General features: G+C 44.2%; 1 protein-coding gene across 8 annotated transcripts in view; it reads right to left on the bottom strand.

The window, feature by feature from the left end:
- Positions 1–17,391, bottom strand: part of MBD5 (methyl-CpG binding domain protein 5) — a 126,804-nt gene that overhangs the window by 107,921 nt on the left and 1,492 nt on the right. Inside the window, exon 1 of one of the 8 annotated variants that reach the window (XM_082763686.1) lies at positions 994–1,121. The exons of the other annotated variants lie outside the window; for them this stretch is intronic. The gene's annotated coding sequence lies outside the window, so the exon portion shown is untranslated. Of the gene's footprint in view, positions 1–993; positions 1,122–17,391 lie in introns of those variants that run through there. 8 annotated transcript variants of the gene reach the window in all.

Raw genomic sequence — 17,391 nt, 5'->3', positions numbered from 1 at the left:
TTTTGGACCCAGGCTGCTTGGGGTATGCCTAACCACGCTGCCGTCACACCTCGGAGGCCCGCAGCTCAACACCCGGGGCTGTGCCTCCTCCCCACAGCCAGGCAATCATTAACAAATAAAATAATAAAAAAAAAAATAAAATGAAGACCTCATATAGCTGAGGTGGGCTTTGGGCAGACAGAAGGAGGAGAGCTCCAGCCTGCCTCGCTAGCACGCTTCCTAGGCAGCCGCTTGAGCGCTCAGCAGAAAATAGGAGATCAGCCCCTTAAAAGCTCGTGTCGGAGCTCTTCTCTTCCCATTTCCCTTTGAGACTCAGCTCTGCTCTCTATGAACTAGCACGAGCACTGACCGAAGCAGAAAGTAACCGGCAGATTTTTTATTTGCCTTTTCTCTCCCATCCCCAACAACAAACCCATGCAAAAACACACAGTTGCCATCTCCTCCTAATGATTCCCTACTTAGAAACATTAACGAACGCCAAGATGCTCAAGGCCTTTCCTCGAAGTATAAGCACTAAAGTTTCTGGGCCAGAAAATTCAAGTCACTAGGAGGAACAACAGGGAAAGGAGGATACCCAAAAGGTTGTGTAGGGAGAATTGAGAGGACCTCATTGCAAGACTGAAGGCTACAGCCAAAGAGCTGTTACCTGTGGCATGTTCCTGGTGGTCGCTCATCTCAGGAGCCTGGACAAACAGATCCAGGTTCAGATGCTAGTAGAAAATTTAGCCTTACCATTCCCGAAGAATTTGTTTGGTTGGGACAAACTCTCCCCATTACTTTTACAAAAAAGGGGTTTGTGTGCTGTTGCAGCAAAGCCTTGAGAATTGTGCCTGCCTGGGACGTCCCTCAGAGGTTACAGCGAGCCAGGATAAACTTCACCAGGATAAATTACTTCAGTAATTCATACGAACTTTTTCAGCAGAAGGAAAACAAGCAGACTACCAAAGAGTAAAATCCATGAAACCTTATTTCTTAGAGACAAGAGAAACCTACCGAGGTGTGGTTCATCTCCGAGTATTTACAGAAAGTTCAATCTCTCAGCCAGAGGTATCAGCTCCCAGCTCACTAAGGACCGCAGCGACCCCACGTAGTAGTGCTCAGCTTTCCAAGCAGCAGTGTGGCTGTGGCAAAGAATCGGATGCTCCAGGTAAGGAGACAGAAAGCTCAGCCTCCTTTACCCATGAGTTTACAGGGACCGTGTGTCAGAGGAACCTACCTCACCCTCCACCGGTAACGTCAAAGGCTCCCAGCAGGCAGGTGAACTTTGGCCACGCAGCCTCACAAAGAGGAACACGAATACACATCCTGGACAATAAACACCACTGTGGGACGGAGAACTTCCCTCAGCTGTTTATAATTCAAGCTCTCATCTAAAGCAGGGCATTTGTTCTCCTCATTTCACTACAGCAGGCAACGGGAACTTCCTACACCTCTCTTCCCCAGGACTACTTGGCCTTACCTGAGCAGCTCGCTACCAGCAGTAATTGTTAACCGGGGGGTGGGAGCTTTGTACACACCTTCTGATTCAAGAAAACTTTTCTCTAGTACTTCTCCTGCAGGAAGAAGGCTTCTTTTTAGAAAGAACTCCAAAATTGAGACAATCTGCTTTAACGCCAGAAAATCTTCCTGTGCTGTGCTTGATCACCGAAGCCCAGCAGGTGTCTGGGTGACCCTGGTGAGGTCCACTGCCCCGGATAAATGCTGACACAGCATTTTGTTCCAGGTTCAGGTGGCCGCCTGGGGCATCTTCCCTGCGCTCTGCTGAAGCCAGGACAACAGCTTTGGCTGTCTTCTGGACGAGAAGGCTGTGGGTGGCCAGGGCAGCTTCGGGGAGGTGTAACAAGGAGGTACCTGCAGTACCTGGTCTGAGACACACCAAGGCCAATTTGGAGGCTGTTTTGCCACGAGCTGGTGGATGGCACGAGGCGGCTTCACAGAAGACCCAGCTCCTGATGCAGATGCTCGCCAGTTACCTGCTGAACCCAAGCTTATCGAGTGGGTTTTCATTCAGGACTTCCTGCTAGCGAAGCAGGTTCTAAAGGAGGGCAGTTCAGAAGCAGCACAAATTATTTATGAGTATGGATACGGTGTCTCTTGCAGGAGAGCGCAAGTGTACCATAAAACATTCCTAAATGATACCTGCAAACGCCAGCGAGAGGCAATTCAGCCACAAGCATTTTTTCTTCCTCATGTCTAAAGAGCTGCCAAAATTCAGAAGTTTTTAGAAGGAGATTTTTTGGGGAGTGTGGTGGGGAAAATAAGCATTATTGCCCCCAAATCTTGTTCACGGTTGACTCTGAATTCACGCAGCAATGTGCTACGTGGATCTCTGCTTTTGTACACGAAGGTTTAATGCCATGTTTTACATAAAGTCTTGAATAACTTCTGTGGAAGAAAACAAAACCAGGTGACACTTGTATTTTACGGATGGATTCATCACTGTATTACTGTTCTGCTGCAGTTACCATCCTGTGGGTTAAGTTATGAAGGAGCAAAGCAGCCCCAGCCAGTAACAAGCCAGAAGCAGAGGGAACACGGACCCAACACCACCACAGTTTGCTGTAGGAACAACTTCCAAGCGTCAGGAGCTTCCTTGCAAGCAATCGCTCACCTTCACAGCAAGAGCCAGCTCGAATTTCTGCCACAGCTCGCAGCCAGCAGCCACCGCGCTTCGGTTCCTGTACTCACGCTACCCCAGTCAGCATGAACTTGCAGATCCAAAACTGGAGCTCGGAGTAGTTTGACTGGCAGCTGATGAATTTTGCTAATTAATGTAAATTGTGCTAACTTGCTACATCGCTCGTAGTTGAATTCCCATGTAGAATATGCCAAGAGCTTCACTCAGACATGTTTTGCCCCAGATCGCGGCTCGTCAGTAGGTAAAACAAAAGCACGTACAAATATGTGGTTTGGGCTAATGATTTTTTCCACAAATGGCAGGGGGAGGGTAATTTGTCACGTTTAAGCATTCCTACAGCGGTCGGCACGTTCCAGCTTCTTTTTAACCTGGTTATTCCCCAGATCCTGTAACACTCAACACCAGGTACTGCTCACATACACCTTTTCAGCAGCTTGCATGAACGAGCCAAACTCCAGCAGCCTACTGGAGGGCCTGCCATGCCAGCAGCACGTCCAAGAGCTCTTAAGAGTGTAGAAGGGTCTACGACTTCGAAAGACATCTGAAAAATACATCCTTTTATTTAAGATGTTAACACAGATCAGAGGCTGATCTTACTGCTGCACAGCACCAGAAATGTGTTTGGAAACTGAAGAGCCTCCTCTGTAAGGAAATGCCAAGCCTGCATATTCCTCCTCTTTCCGTCTCTGTTACAGGGAACCTGGAAGGTTCCTCCTGGGTTTCTAAACCCAGGCCTCATGACCAGATTTGGCACGACAGGTTTACGATCGGCAGCAGTACGATTTCAGGCTGGGACAGCAAAACAAAACGCAGAGCAAGTCGCAGCGCTCCTGCGAGTCCTCTTTAAGGTCACCACCCTTAGGGACACAACCCAGGAGTCTGAGTCAGTGAGCCGAAATAAAAACCAGAGGAGAAGCAGCCAGGGCTGCAGCTGAGTAAGTGCTAGCTGCAAGCTTTGTACTTGTAGAAGAGGGGAAGTGACTTCTGGGTTTTAAACAAAACCATTACAGTTTGGAGGGACCTTGCATGCAAGACGCTGGGTGGCTTTAACTGCAAAGCTCCCAGTAACGCTGTTTTGCTGACCTCTGTAACCACTAAGGCGGGCTGAAAGCAAGGGCAAATAATTTCAATACGTAACTATCGGTCGTTTTTAGGCAGTTTGCATTTATTAAAAAACCCTAGAAAACAACAACAACAAAACAACCCAAAAAAAAAAAAAAAAGGCACTGACAAAAAACCAACCCCAGCTCCCAGACTAGATTTACAGGTCCAGCGAGTAGTGCTGCATATTTCTGTCAACTTCCCCGCTCCTTGTAACCCTATCACAGCGGTAACTCCGCCGTGCCATATAGTTATGAGCATCGGAGGAGTCCGGGCACTGGGGGAAGCTCCCAAGAGCCCCAAAGCCATCGAGGCCTTGCTGTCACCCCACTGTGGCTGCTGGCAGGCCTCGAGGCCTCGCCGCCACCCCGCTGCCCTCAGACACGGTGGCATTCCTGACCAGAGCGGTCTGCTACCCCTTTGTAGCCCCCAACCCCCAGCTCAATCATTAACAGCATTAACGACCTGCGTATCACGCAACAAATCGTTTATGACCCTCCTTTTCAGCTTTCCCCTCCGCTTTTGGCTTCTCTTTACCTTTTCCGCGCCTGTTGTTGTCTTAGTTCAGCTGAACTCTTTGTTCATTTATCCCTTCTGTTGGGGGTGGGGAAGAATCGGAGTATTTTTCAGGCAGGAGATAGAAAGAATCCTTTTGTTCTGCTCGGGTTGATATTTTATAAGTTTAGTATGCTCTCCCTCCAGTATTTATTCTGGCTTTAGAATCCAAACCGGTCAGAGGACAAATGCTCCTTCACGAGATGCTCCCATAACCCAACAGCAAAAATTTAACTTTTCTCTTGCTTAAAAATAGAAATTAAGGTCTAAAATGGTCAATTACATCATTGATGTAATGGCCAGAGAAGCCATTGAACACAGAAACCTAACGGAGGTCCCAGTGCAGGAGGCAGGAGCCGTTCTGGGCTCCTTGTAGCACTCCGCCAAGGACACAACTTTGCATCTGGTTTTGTTTTACCAGGCTGTTCTAACTGTGAACTTACCAGTGGACAAGAAACCGAATACTTCTGCACATACTTTTGGTTAATTTAATGATTTATTTTTCAAACTTTTCTTTTTTTTTGTAAACACGTTGTTTTAAGTGCTGGAGGAAGAATCAGAAAACTGTACCTAGCTCCTAACGTTGCTACCGAAGCTTCTAAGGCTCTGTAACAGCAGCACGTAACGAAATAAAGCAGCAGCCCTCCAAGAGAACAGCACATCCTCCTTCCTATCGCACCAATAGGCTTTCTAAGAGATGTTCTCCTCCTTGGACATCACGCAAGGCAAAGCCCCCAGCACAAAGCCACGCTGCTAAGCAGTGCTTGTCCCACGTGTGGCTCACGCGAGAGCAGCACCACGTGTGCTTGGTGCTGAGCAGGGCACAGCACACCCAGGGTTTGAGGTACAAAACGCCCATCACCCTATAGATGTAGGTTTGTCATTGAAACTTGGCCGTATGAGGGGCTCTGTGGTCACCGAGGTGCCACGTGGGCAAAATCCTCTGGAACAGAAGGAATATTCCCCTTAAAAATCGTGTTCAGAAAGCACAGGCCCATCATGGCCTAGATAAATCAAGAGTAGATCGTCCCAGCTGTGTGGAACTGCACACTTTGCCAACACGAGCTCTTTAGAAGCGTTACTGGAAGAGAGTTAATACGGTTAAGAGAGACCTGTGCTACCAGATAGCAATCTTCACAACTGAAATCTCACGCGCAGATGCGAACACCATCAAACCAGCGAAGACCATCCTCTCCGCAGCCAGCTATCACTTCAGATGCGTTCGTTGTGTTTGTCATTTGTCAGCAAACTGCAGACTGCGTGTGGCGCTTTTAACGAGCGTCTCCATGACTGCAGAAATGACAAGTTCCTATGGCACACGCCCCATCCCCAAACTGTTGGGGTTTGGATAACGTCCACCTGTTTTTGGGCTGCTGTAGTACTTGTCCTTCATCTAGCCAGGGAAGCGAGAAGCGGTGTTCTGTCAGACAAGCTCCACGTACGACTGACCAACTTTGCAGAAGCTCCCGAGTATCTTTAGCATTCAGATCTGCAAAACTTCGTCTCATTTTATGTGCCTCGCAGCAGAAGGAGCCACAGGAGCTTCTGCGTGTAACCCATTTCTCCAGCCTGCCGTAACTCCGAGAGCAGCCAGTGCCTTCTACAAGTCTCCGTGGCTGGTGGGACAGGGTCCCCAGCTCTCACCGACCATCAGGTTGTCACCTGCTGACACTGACCTTCAGCCCCAGGCAGGTGCAGCTCCTCTGACAGCGGCAGAATTGGGTTCTGGCACCAGCTGGGAGGCAGAACCGAGGGATTTATTGAACCAGCTGTATCCGAGCTTCGAAAAGGTGATGGGAAACACTTGTGCAAGAGAGCTTAAGGAGGACAAACACATTCTTTCGCAGCGTACTACCTCACCGACTGGTTACAGCGGTTCAGAAAGCAGCAATTAGGCACAACTGCAAGATGCAGCTCTACACATCTGGGTCACAGACAGCACGGCTGAGGTGTGGGGCTCTGCAAGCAGGATCCCTGCATGCTCACACTCGTGTGGGTCTTTGCACAGGCGTGTTTGGTAACGTTACCGTGTGCTGTACTGACCCTCATGAGCACAGGGGGTCGGCACAAGTCAAGCACCCAGCCAGGCCATCCCCCTGAACCCAAACCAACAATTTTTCTGTGCGAACGGCATCTCAGGAGAGGATAATGCTCATGATACATGCGAGTCCAACGCAAGTCTCAACTGGCAAGGGCATGACTGCTCTTACAGGCTCCGTAGTTCAGCACGGCGTATCTGGCTCCACCTGCTCCTCTCTTCAGGACGTACACACCCCGCAGTCTGCAGCGCACGTTCCAGAAGCATTACCAGTTCACAAGGCTGGGAGGAGGGCTAATACGTGTGCTTGTTGTTTTTGCAAATGCTGCTGTCAAATCGACAGCTCTGCTGCAGGACACTGCAAAATCCAGCTGGGCAGCACGGGCAGGGAGGGCACGGACCAGGGTGTATGGGCAGCAGTACACCCGGACAGCAGCACACATCCCGGGGAGCAAACAGCAGGCGCTGTGAGCAGAGCCCAGCGGCCCAATGATCCCCAACTAGTTCTGTGAGCACTGCCCATGCCTTCAAGAGAGGGACAAATCTTCTGAATGGAACATACACGGATGTGGACAGCAGTATGGGAAGGAGAAACACCTCCTCCCACCGCCCCCACAAGCAAACGAACGTTTAATTTATCTGCTCGAGTTGCTATCGTTGCTCCATAATGACAAATCCACTCTCAAAAAGTTAAAAAAGAAAAACAAACAGCAAAAAGCCCATTAAAATGTCTTTGGATACACAAGCATTCAAGAGGAGAAGAGCAGGAGCTCTTCACCTCCAGCTCCCTCACGCTGGTGGCTCAGTGCTCCCTCCACATCCTGTCCGGAGCTACCTACTGTTGGCTGCAGATAATCTCTTCCAGGCTTCCCAAATGCTGACACAGGAACCTCTGTGAGCATGCTGAACTACTTCCTTTCTTCCTGGAAAAGATTTAATAACCTGCAACTTTCTTCTGTGCCCTACTTGTAGTCTATCGTTTTCTTGCTTCTCGTATCAAATCTGCTAAAATAAAATTTTATAGAGTGACGATTCAACAAAGGAAAAACTATAAAGTTAGTTCTGACAGCTCCCCTTCTCAAAAAATTTAATCAAAAAAAGAAAGAAAAAAATTCCTTTGCCCTTGAAAAGATGAATTGAATAGCCTTAGGTATTCTATAGTTATATTTATGAAAAAGTTTTTTGGACACTAAACACAGGTCTCTATAGGAATGAGGAAAATGTTTTACCCAAGCCATAAACTTCTTTTTTCCATTGCACAGAGAAAACACGCTACGCTCCGCTGCCAGACATAAGCTCACCTCTCCGAGATGTGCAAGTCCCATCCAGTACCTGAAGGGAAGGAGCTCTATCAGGTAATCCTAACAAATCACGCAGCTCCCCAAAAAGGCGCATACAGACGCACGCAAACATAGGCTACTCAAAGTGAGGAAAGCAGTTCTCTCCTCTATGGAAACACAGCTGTTTGTTTTTTTTAATTATTTAGAAGTTCCATTTTTTTAAAATTTATTACAGAAAATGTGTTATTAACTCTTAAATTAATGCCAATATTAAAATGGTAGCACCAGATCACAGTACATAGTATCAAAACCACCAACAAAACATTAATAGATCAGAGAACGTGTGTTACTTTCCTATGTGGGATAAGCATTCTACTTTATTTTAAAGTCAGAGTATGAGCTACATAAAAGTAACGTAAAACTCCCTGTTTATAAATAAAAGCGAGGCCAGCACTCTTGAGCATTCCAAATCTCCAAGTATTTCCCATTTAATATCTCATACTTAAACTCTGGGGAAGTTTACTTGCCTCACTTTAATCCAAACCAAATTGGACTATAAAATTTCTTATTTCATAATAGCGAGAAAAATACCTAACAAGAAGGATCGGGACAGATTAATCCAGCTGCTGATGGTGCATTTATTTTTCTTGCAGAACGGGCATTATCACTTTGTTAGATCCACCCACCTCTGCATCTATCCGAAGTCAAATAGTCAATCGGCCAGTGCATTGCCATATAAAATCTAAATTAAAAAAAAAAAGTCCTCTTAAGTCTGTTTTTCTAACTTAAAACAATTACTTATTAATGTAGTCATCAGATACTGAACTATGGGAAAAATACCTAACTTGATTCTACTTTGCAGATAAATTTTATTTCAGCTGATTGAACAAATCCCTTTCTCGTGTTTTTGGCAGAATTGTATCCGAATATTTATTTATAAGGAAGCTGTACAGCTGTTGCAGTTTAGAGAAAAACATAAATTAAAAAAAATAAAATACTCTCCCAAAATACTTAAAGTCTTGAACAGGAAAAAAGGGATAAAAAAAAAAATAAGTTCATTTCTTTTAAGTTCAAAGACATTCCCTTCTAGCCAATGCAAACACTGACACAGAACAGCATCAGCAACTGGAATTTAAGCTGTCCAATAGAAATTAAATTTAGAAATCAAGTTTCTCTCATTATTAGAAATCTCCTCTACTGTTCACCCTAAATTATCACTTCTCTTTTCTTATTCTTTACGGAACTATTTAAAATCATTCCACTGTATTAAGTCCAAAATCATTCTCAGAGAAGTCAATGAAAAAAAATCCCTCATTATTACCATTATTCTGCATTACTGTAATACCAGGGCTCCAGGAGGATTGACAAACACGCAGAAAGACACTGTCCAGAAGAGGCACACAAACTAGGCAGCCTTTTCATCCAGAGGGATCAGAAAATAACTCTTAAAATGTAGGCTGTTAAAATAAATAAATAACTAAATATCAACACATCTGGTTCCTACTTCTGCTCAGGGTCCTCAAAAATATTTGTTCCTATTTCTGATGAAGTACAAATGTTGTTCAAGGGGCACTTATTTCCTCACTAAGGTACACCGAGCTTAATTCCTATGGCATAAGCCATGCTTTGGGCCAGTATCTTAAACTGGAAGATAGCGTACGGCGTGTTAAGGCTCCTGTTCAATAAAAGACTTTTGTCTGTAACCAATACAAGACTGTCTGTCCCTCTATATGTGCCTGGAAATCTTAATCGGAAAAGGAAGATGCGAGCCATTTTAAAAATAATTCTCATGTTTTTATTAATTGTAAAGCACACGCTTCTGTTTCTGTGAAATAAATTCACAGTCTTGAAACTCTGAAGACAAGAGTTAAAAAATAAGTTAAATTCTCTACCAGAATGCATTTGCTCAAGTGCAAAGCTAACAAATGCTAAAATTTTTGGCAACGCTTCTGCATTTCTGAATCATTAGGTAGTCAAACTATTTTTTGATTTTGCTTGCGTGATGTTGGATTATAATAATCCATATAAATCAGTGGTTTCCCCTCGCTAGGAATACTGTGTTTACTTCTGGTCATCTGATGTCGAAAAGATGCATTAAAAAATGGGGAGGTTCAGAAATAAATAACAAAAGCCACTTGCACATACAGCAGTGGCTCAGAAATGTTTACTTTAGAGACGAAGGAGAAGGAATATAGTCAAAGTAAACAGAATGATGGAGAGCCAGAGAAGGTATGCTGAGCATTTCAGTCACCCTTCTCAGAATATAATGACGGGATGCTTTGCCTCACGAAAACTTAAACATGTAGGTCTTTGGAAAGAGACCTGGTTATGGCAGAGCTCTCCGATGCTCCCCCCCAGCCGAACTCACAGCCATGAGACAGACCCAGAGGAGGACAAAGCAGAGAGCTGGACCCAAGTCATGCATTTAGTTGCCTAGAGACTTCACTCCTGGAAACCTAAACATCTAGGCCAAAGTCCTCAAGATATTTAAGCGCTTCTTTCCTACTGATAGTGGCTGTCGCTTGAAAACAACGGGGCTTGCCATCCGTGTCTGTCTGATGATCGAGACTGTAGCAACCTGAAGTCTTCCAAGTCTAGTAAAAATATTGTGAATTTATGTATGAGCCTGATAGCAGTCAGATGCCTCTTTATTTCCCTTTTGTGATCAAGTCATCCTGTGACTCTCTCTTAAGCAGAGCCTGTTATTGAGCAGCACTTCCTAGTTGATGCTGCGTGAGAATCAAAGGCAGGGCTCCCTGCCTGTGTCCCTGGAAGGCCACCAGCTCCCTCCCGTAAGATCTGGCCACCTCCCTATCCCTGCTCACTGCCCCACCAGGCAGTGCTCCTGCCCACGATGTGCCAGGGGCTCTCGGGTCCACATCCCCTCTCTCTGATGGTGAGCAGAAGACTCTGCCTCCCACGTAGTCAGTGCGCCCAACCTCACACACGGTGGTAGGATGCTCATCCACCCCTTAAAGCATCTCGCTCCTCCAGCGAAGGCAGCTTCAGCCTGCTTGTTGTGCACAGAAGTCAACGTATTTCTACCCGGGGATGCGTTCTCTGCTGTGGATTTCCAAACTCAGGCACACTCAAGGTCTTACAGCGAGGGACAGTCGGTGCCATGGAGCTCATGCGGGACAGAAACGCAGCACGAGGTACAGAGGAAGCCAGGGATGGAGAAATCATGGATTATACCGGACAGGATTAATGCAGAGATTAAAAAGGTAGCAATTATTTGCAGATTTTTGATGAATGCAAGTATTTGGATAACCTAATCCTAAAACAGCACCTGTTTGTGGAGACCTCTGTTGCACAGACCTTCAGAGCCCACAGCACAACACTACCTAGGAGTCTCCGTGATGCTAGGGAGCTTTGCCACCAAGACACTGATAACTGGAGGTGCTTTAAGATACCTTCAGTTTAAGGCTCACCAGTAGTTAGCAGTGAATAATTTTACATTCACCACCATTACATGAAAAATTTTGTTATATTACATACGGATTTTGATTACTTCTACCAAAACAGCAACTAAAGAGTATTGTTTCATTTTTTTTTTTTACAATAGGAGCTCTGAAACATTGTAGACGTACAGATACTAGTATTATAATTATTTGCAATAATTAGCAAAAGCTGAACATGAAGGCCTTTCATACTGTTTTGTTAAAAGCAATAACATTAAGAATACGCATAATATACTTCCAACAGTTGCACCGCAGGATAAATGGTTTTCAGGTCATTCTTTCAAAGCCATAACTTAAAAACCAAAACCAAATAAAGTTAAACTTAGTTTTCTTCAGAGTAGATCAATACTTGGAGAACGCAGATTAGCTGTTTTCAGATAAAAGGAAAAAAAAAAAAAAAACGTAGACAACTTCTGCAAGATTTATGCATTAATTTCCTAACCGTTATTGCTCTGATAATTATTATTTAAGAAAAGTTATGTAGGTCCTACCACACAGGAATGCTTTCACTTGCATAATGTATTCTTAAGTTCCTTCTGCATTAAAAAAATAAAAAAAGACTTAAGCTACCTTTTAATTTGCTGCTTATTTTTCAGTTCTGGGGTATGCTCCCCAAGTTCGTGTGTCTGTAGATTCTCAGCTGCGATCTTATATCGGATACAGACTTGTGAGTTGCAAAAAATGATCAAGACTGATTCATAACTGAAGTTTTGAGGGAAAAAAAAAAAAAAAAAAAGGAACATGGGAAAAAGACCAGCAAAAACCACAAGCACAGGAAGAAAGCTAAATATGTAAGGTGATCCACTCGGAATCCACATACCAGCTGATTAAGAAGTCGCCTAACGACCAGCTTACGAGATCATTACATGGTTGGAACTGCTCACTCCCCCAGTACCTTCAGTGAAGTTAGAACTCGTGAAAAATTCAGGTTTAGGGTTTTATCCAGCACCCCTTAACAAATATCCATGCCCTGACATCGGTGAAAACAAAATAACCTTTTTTTTCCCCTGCTTATTTATCATACAGGATTTTAATCACAAAATATCGAGTGTACAAATAAAGTATTTGACTGATAAATCAAAAAATTAAAATCACCTTACACAGCAATATCATAAATGCCCCAAATTACATGCCTAATAAACATGTATCGTTGAGGAATAGTAATTCGGCCAAGGAGCGATGCAAAACCCTAACAAAGATGTCAGAAGTATAATCCAGCTTTCAGCAAAAACATCCACACCACCACAGCGAGCACTGCAACTTTATAGATAGTACGCTCTGCACAGATGGACAAGTAATTTTTAGAAATGAATCACGCTGCAAATGATTTTACTAATTTTAAAACAGAGGTGAGGAACCAATAGCCTACAGGCCAGATAAGGCTTGCTTCTTCGGTTCAGATGGCCTACAGACACGTACTTGCTCCACTGCCTAATAACGCCAAGGAAAATCACCCATGATTTAAAAGGCTCCAACAATTCACATATTTTTAAACATATCGTCCTTAAACACCAACATCAGCCCGAAGTTTAGAGCATTGAATGGAAGCTATGCTATTAGTTCACATCTAAAAAAAAAAACCCACAAAACCCAAGACGCTAATCGTGTTACTTCCCATTAAATATAGCACATCCTCACTATCCTGAGACGGTGGGACTTCACAGCCCTAAACATTTAAATTATCTGAGTAGAGGAAAAATCAGGGAGCAGGGGGGCTTTGAATTCGGAGAGCAGCCCATGCGCGGTTGTGGCAGAAGTATCCTGATACCTGCTTCGATAGGGAGTAACATATTCTACGGTGCTTATGCAGGAGAAAACTTCCCCCGAAATCAATTCCTGCTTTGCCTTGAAAAGATGCAGCCCCAAATATAGATTTCAGTCTTTCATGGGCAGCCTTTAGTGCAGCGCATTTTTCAGCCTGAAAATGTATGCGAGGTTCTAAATATGAAAAGAATAACAAGTAAAAAAGTTCAAAGGAACAGACCGAGAAAGAGAGAAATCCTGAGCTACCAGGCTATTTTCATCCTTTCTGGCAATTATTTGCAGCTGCCCCGAACATATTGATATTTAGTAAACTGCAGGCTGCAGCTTTAATTGAAGTTTGAATGTTATAAACAGTTCGCTGCCTGGCTCTGGCCTGCGCTCTAATACCATCAGCAGAGCAGAGATGGGAAGCATAAACAAACCTTTTAACTAGATTACAGTTTCTAAAACGGCCAAGAAATCCTTCGGCAAGAACTCCTGTGTGACAAAACCTTCAGGAAGGGAAAATATTTTGAAACAGTATCGTAAAAAAGCCTAACCTTTCCTAAGGTGGCATGAGCGGGAGCCCTCTGAGGAACGTGACTTGCATGTTCTCAAATGGGGCTGTCCTCAGGAAACATGCTCTGAGGGGAGGGACGAAAAATAAAGCCAAAACCCAACCAGAATGTCTTAGAGCAAAGATATATCGTCTGCTTGCAAAATGGAATGATATGAAGAAAAAAGCTTTTCAAAAATACTTCAAAATACATCAAATTTAGTCAGTGCCAGCAGATCTTAGCGCTCCTCACCTCAAGAAGCCATGCTCAAGAACTACACAACTGAAACTCAGTGCATCTCCAACACGTCTACCCCTTGAATCCGACCCTTCAAATTACACATTTGAGCCAAGCTTCTTCCTCACAAGGCTTACAAGGGGACAACACATCCCCCTTTCTGTCCCATAAACTGTGAAGGAGAAAAGGCAGCTCCGTTCTAAGAAATCGGCTCACCACAAACCTTTGACTAATCCATGTCATTAGTCAATGATGTCATTTGCCTACTTTTGCAAGGTCTTCTTAAAAAGAAAAAAGAAAAGAAAAAAAGCAGATATTCAAAAATTCATCTCCCCTAGGGACCGGAGAGTGATCCGGCAAAAACTTTCTTTTCTGCTCATCTTCTATGTACACAGAAAATAAATTTTACCTCATGAAATCAACAGCATGCTTATGTAAAACTAGGCACGGAAGTCTTCATTCCATCTGAGCCTTAAAAGTAACAAAAGAAAGCAGCAGCTCCCCGTGCCCCCAGCCTGAAAGCAGTTTGGGTGCACAGCGTGAAGAAAAAGCCAGCGCCAGCAGAGCCCTACCAGGACGCAGCAAATTTGTGCTCCTTCTGGTGGGGCTATCAAACAAATGGGTGTATACAGGATCATAAATATATACAGGCATACATGTGTACATGTATACACATACATGTATGAAAACATGGTTTTGGTATATAGGTTAAAGCCTGCAGAACGAAGACAAAAGCGCTTTACGCGTTTATATGAAGAGCTTAGTAGGCCGTAACAGGCAATCCGAAATAACACATTGGCAAACATCTACTAGAATTGAAAAATAAAATCTCTAAAATTGGAAAATTTAAATTTAATATATATTTTTGGGGGAGAAAAACTAAATTGCTTGCATTCTATAGGCCTACCTTTTCTTTGGCTGACCTCTACTCTTCTCCTAAGTCAGGCCGCGCTCGTTTCTCTGGCAGGCGGGTACAAGGCAACAGTATTGCAAGCCTCTCCTTATCTACAGGCTGAGAATATCACCATTTGATCCAACAGGATTTGTTGGGCAAACAATTGACAACTGTTCTGGTTCCCCCACCTGGGGATTTTTCTCAGCGAGGCCATGCTACCGATTCTGCGAACCAAGGGCCCTTGTATTTAAGATGCTATTTACGGTTCAGATTACTCCTCCCTCAGTAAATTACCAAAATAATCCAGGATTTAATATCACTGAAAATCTAGACTAACCTCAAATTAAGAGAATTTATATATATATGTATGTATAAAAATAAATCCTGGGCTTCGTCTCCACATTGTATGGGAATAATGTAATTAGCATAGTGCTGCTGTGGTCTTAGTTACCAGATATTGTCACAAGGTAAGAATTTTTAAAGCATTGTTTTGGTTGCTTTATTTTAAAAATATTTCCTGCAAAAAGAATTAAAAAGTTGAAGAATTTAACCATAGTAATGAACGAAGTCCTCTATTCCTTCTTTGATGAAGGAAGTTGGTAGAAAGCTCATGAAGAATTTCCAATCATTTTAATGCTTCCATGTTTTAAGTAAATTTAAAGCTCTCAGAACAGACTATTCAGGGAAAAAAAAAAACACCCTCAAAGCCCCAAACCCAGTGAACCAACATCTGGAGATGAGAGAGGCACTCAAAGGCACCCTCGGTGATTTGTTCCTTAGTCATCCCCACGGGAAGGCCAGGGGGTAATGGAGATTTTTGTGATGGGAACACCTGTCAGGCTGCAGATAAACCGAGATGATCAACTCATTTCACAAAGGTCTATGAATAGCCATCTCATGGTAATGACTGATTCCTGCTGCCATGTGCCAGATCAAAACAACAACTCCGAGGTAAGACTGCAAACGCAGATCTTTGGAGCCTCAAAATTGCTTTAGTTTAAAACAGAAGTTAAAATTATCTAGTTCTGACACTTCTTTTTTATATTCCTGCATGTAGATACCCACATGCATTTGTGTACATAGCTAGCCATGTAAGCCCATGTACTCATACACTTTATAATTTTGTATTCTATGTGGTTTTGACAAATTTTAATTGACTTAAAAAATCTGCCAAGTCTGAGCTCCTTTCTAGACAACTCATCAGCAAGTAGGTATCACAGTACGAACCAACTCGGAATTTGGAGACTGGAAAGGAGTCAGCACTGCTTCATTTCTGATCTGCTGCTCTTTATTAGCTTCCCACCTGATTCAACCCCAGTTCCACAGCTTTCAGGACGCTTTAATTTCCAAATTTCTGTTCCTAATCCAGGCCCTGGTTCTCGTGCAGGCCTATCTGAAACCGACTGAGCAGGATTATGCCACCTAATCGTTCCCAAAATAATCACAAAGGAAAGCCAACGAAAGTCCGTGCTTTCAAACACGCAGATCACTCTTACAAAGAAGGTCCTTAATGACATAAGCACACTCAGAAATGTATCCCATCTCTTTTTATTATCAAAACTAAAGGCAACTCTTGATATTTACTTGGGATGGGATAATACAGAAACCAACACAGGGTCCTTAAAAAGGAACAAACAAAGCGAGCCCCAAATCGCACAACAAACCCCAAAGGAGCACCAGAACTCCCTGCTCTTCGCAAGTTTTAACAGCACTGTTGAAAATGAAGCCCAGTCACTTCGAAATTTGGTGTCCTGAGCCATTTATAGACGAGATCCTTCTCTCATGAGCTGCTGGGACCATGAGGCCCCTGAAGCCCCAGGTGGGCACGAGGGGCCACCCTCCCACCTTACGGGCTCAGACACAAGCACTGCTCTTACAGACCTTCAAGGTACTGAAGACACACAAGGAATCACCATGAATAACCAGAGATAACCCAACAACCGACTGATAAACCACGTCAAATAAACCCCAGAGTCAAAGGAGGCATCCCGTTTTTGAGCGGACCGTTGCTTACGCCAACATCCTTGGTGCTTTTTACAACAAAAAGCAAGCCCAATCCCTCCAGATCCAAGTAACGAGAGGACTGTAAGCACGGAAAAGTTAAAGTATTGCAAGAACTCTGTCAAAAAGCAAGAGGCTCTTTAAACACCCCCTTCCTCAGACCAAATACGAACACATTTGACAACAACGCGTACATGGTACAACGGTAGACTTTGGGGAAAGGCTTCCAAAGACAGATCTACGCCTGGCCCAAAGAGAACTTTACCTCTAGAGATTAATCTTTGCTCAAAAGACAATTCATGGAAAGAGATGCACAAAGCTCTCCTGGAAGCAACCAGCGCCTGTAAGTACCTACTGATAACAGCAGCGGAAAGAGCTTCAAAAAGCCCCACAAAACTCCGTTACAGCTGCTGATAACTCGCAGTCTTCCGTAAAACGAGCTGAAGGCCTCGATTCTTTCAGTCCTTAGCAGGCTGTTGTGACAGCCGCCCCAAATTAGCCCTAGACCCCTCTGTAGGAGGCAATCCCGTGGAAAAGCAGGAATTACGCAGACCCGCAGCTCCACTTGGACCGGGAGCACAGTCCCGAGGCTGCTATGGCTTCCCACGACCAGATGAGAGTACAACGGGACCTCCAGTTGAGAAAGAAGCCTTGCTATGACAAGCACAACCCCCTGTCCTTTATTCCTGGACAGCCTGCTGCTGTCCAGTTCTTGCAAGTAGTAAAGTAAATAAGAGGACAGCCGCACATTTAAAGAACGGGGTCTGTACGCACAGGCATTGGGTTTGAAGACCCAAAATTTTGGCAAAGCGATAACCACGTGTTTAAAACCCAAGGCAACTAGTTTGCTCCTGCTAACAGGAAACTACGGGCAAACTACTGAAA

The sequence above is a fragment of the Aythya marila genome, assembly GCF_965140915.1.
Source record: "Aythya marila genome assembly, chromosome: 6".
Lineage (NCBI taxonomy): Eukaryota > Metazoa > Chordata > Aves > Anseriformes > Anatidae > Aythya > Aythya marila.
Note: the sequence above shows the minus strand (reverse complement) of the source record. Positions and strands in the feature narration are given on the sequence as shown.